Source organism: Miniopterus natalensis, chromosome 12 (genome assembly GCF_054644295.1).
Source record: "Miniopterus natalensis isolate mMinNat1 chromosome 12, mMinNat1.hap1, whole genome shotgun sequence".
In the NCBI taxonomy this organism is placed as follows: domain Eukaryota; kingdom Metazoa; phylum Chordata; class Mammalia; order Chiroptera; family Miniopteridae; genus Miniopterus; species Miniopterus natalensis.
This window is the reverse complement of record NC_142092.1, coordinates 17,965,730-17,967,733: the sequence shown is the minus strand read 5'-3', so window position 1 is coordinate 17,967,733 and position 2,004 is coordinate 17,965,730. Positions and strand designations below refer to the sequence as shown.

The 2,004-nt window shown below is 49.9% G+C and overlaps 1 pseudogene; it reads left to right on the top strand.

Moving 5' to 3' along the window:
• Window positions 1-414: 414 nt before the first annotated feature.
• Window positions 415-1,575, top strand: LOC107541195 (small ribosomal subunit protein uS2 pseudogene; annotated as a pseudogene).
• Window positions 1,576-2,004: the final 429 nt, after the last annotated feature.

Below are 2,004 nucleotides of genomic sequence, written 5' to 3'. Positions count from 1 at the left end.
TTTCAGAGCTATCCCTTCAAAAGAGGCTGAATTTTGCCCGGCCGGGTGTGGCTCAGGGGTTGAGCATCGACCTAGGATCCAGGAGATGGTGGCTTGATTGCCGGTCAGGGCACATGCCCAGGTTCGGGCTCGATCCCCAGTCGGGGGCGTGCAGGAGGCAGCCGATCAGTGACTCTCTCATCATTGATGTTTCTATCTCTCTCCCTCTCCTTTCCTCTCACTGAAATCAATAAAGATATATTTAAAAAAAAAAAAAAAAGAGGCTGAATTTCATTGGTTTATTGATGAGCAATTTATGCCTCGGGGCATTATTGAAAGCAGTAAAGCAATCACCCAGCAATCAGTAAAGCCTAACAGCGGGGCACCGGGGAAGGAGGCAGCCAAAGAGAAGCCTGTAAACACCGTCCCCACCTCACCCCCGCCCCTGCTACCCGGAGGAGGGCTCAAAGGCCTTGTTAGTTCCCACATAACTTAAAGGGGACTCTCGCCATGTCTGGAGCCCTTGATGTCCTGCAAATGAAGGAAGACGATGTCCTCAATTTCCTTGCAGCAGGAACCTGCTTAGGTGGCACCAACCTTGACTTCCAAGTGGGACAGCATGTCCACAAAGGAAAAGTGGTGACATCTGCTTCCTATCTGAAGCGAACCTGGGAGAAGCTTCTGCCGGCAGCTCTTGCCCTTGAAAACCTTGCTGATGTCAGTGTCATAACCCTCCAGGAACACCGGCCGCGAGCTGTGCTGAGGTTTGCTGCTGCCACTAGAGCCACTGCTGTCGCCGGGCGCGTCACTCCTGGAACCTTCCCCGACCAGATGCAGGCGCCTTCCGAGAGCCGAGGCTTCCGATGGCTGCTGACGCCAGGGCTGACCACGGAGGCATGAGGCATGAGGCATGTATGTTAGCCTGTGTACCACCGCTCCGGGCAACAGACTCTCCTCTGCGCCATGTGGGCATTGGCCTCCCTGGCAACAAGGGGCTCACTCGGGTTGATGTGGATGCTGGCCTGGGAGGTGCTGTGTATGCGTGGCCCCATCTCCCATGGACACTCGTGGGAGGCCATGCTTGATCTCTGCTCCTACAGAGATCCTGAAGAGACTGAAAAGGAAGAGCAGGCCGTGGCTGTGCCCCAAGGAGGAGCGTAACCAAGGAGGAATTTCAGGGTGAAAGGACGGCTCCGGCTCCCGAGTTCCCCGCTGCTCAGCCTGAGGCCGCAGACTGGTCTGAGGGCGTGCGGGTGCCCCGGGCCTGTTCAGCGGCTCCCTGCCGAGGACTGGAGGCTCAGCCTCCACTGAGGACTGGTCTGCAGCCCCACTGTGCAGGCCACTGAATGGGTAGGAACAACCACTGAGTGGTCTTAAACTGTTCTACAAACTCTTAAGCAAAATAGAAATAAGGTTGATGGGAAAAAAAATTTCTAAAGATTAAAAAAACAAAACACTGTTAAGCCAGGATGACAGTGGGCATAACCCAAGGATATGCTTCCTGGGGAGCAGTATCAGAAGCTTACCAGTGTAGGAAAGAAACAGACTCTACTAAAATAATCCAGCCAGTTGCTAAAGAAACCAAAACAACAACAACAAACCTAGAAAATAATAACAAACCTGGCAAATAATAACAACAAACACCAGAAGGGAAGCGCTAGTACCCAGAGCTGCTACAATGTATTATCTAAAATGCCCAGTTTCTCACAAAAAATTATTAGTCATGCAAGGAAACAGGAAAGTATGACCTGTACACTGGGGGGGAAAAAAAACCCCAAGCAACAGAAACTGCCTGTGAAAGCAACCAGATGTCAAATAATAGCCTTCAAAGTCGCCGTTACAGATATGTTCAAAGAACAAAAGGAAATCAGTGATTAAAGAGTAGAAAAGGTATGGTGAAAATGTCACAGCAAATAGAGAATATCGATAGATAGGAATTATAAAAAAGAACCAAATGAAAATTCTAGAATTGAAAAGTGTAATAACTGAAATGAAAAACTCATGAAAGGTGCTCAACAGTAGATT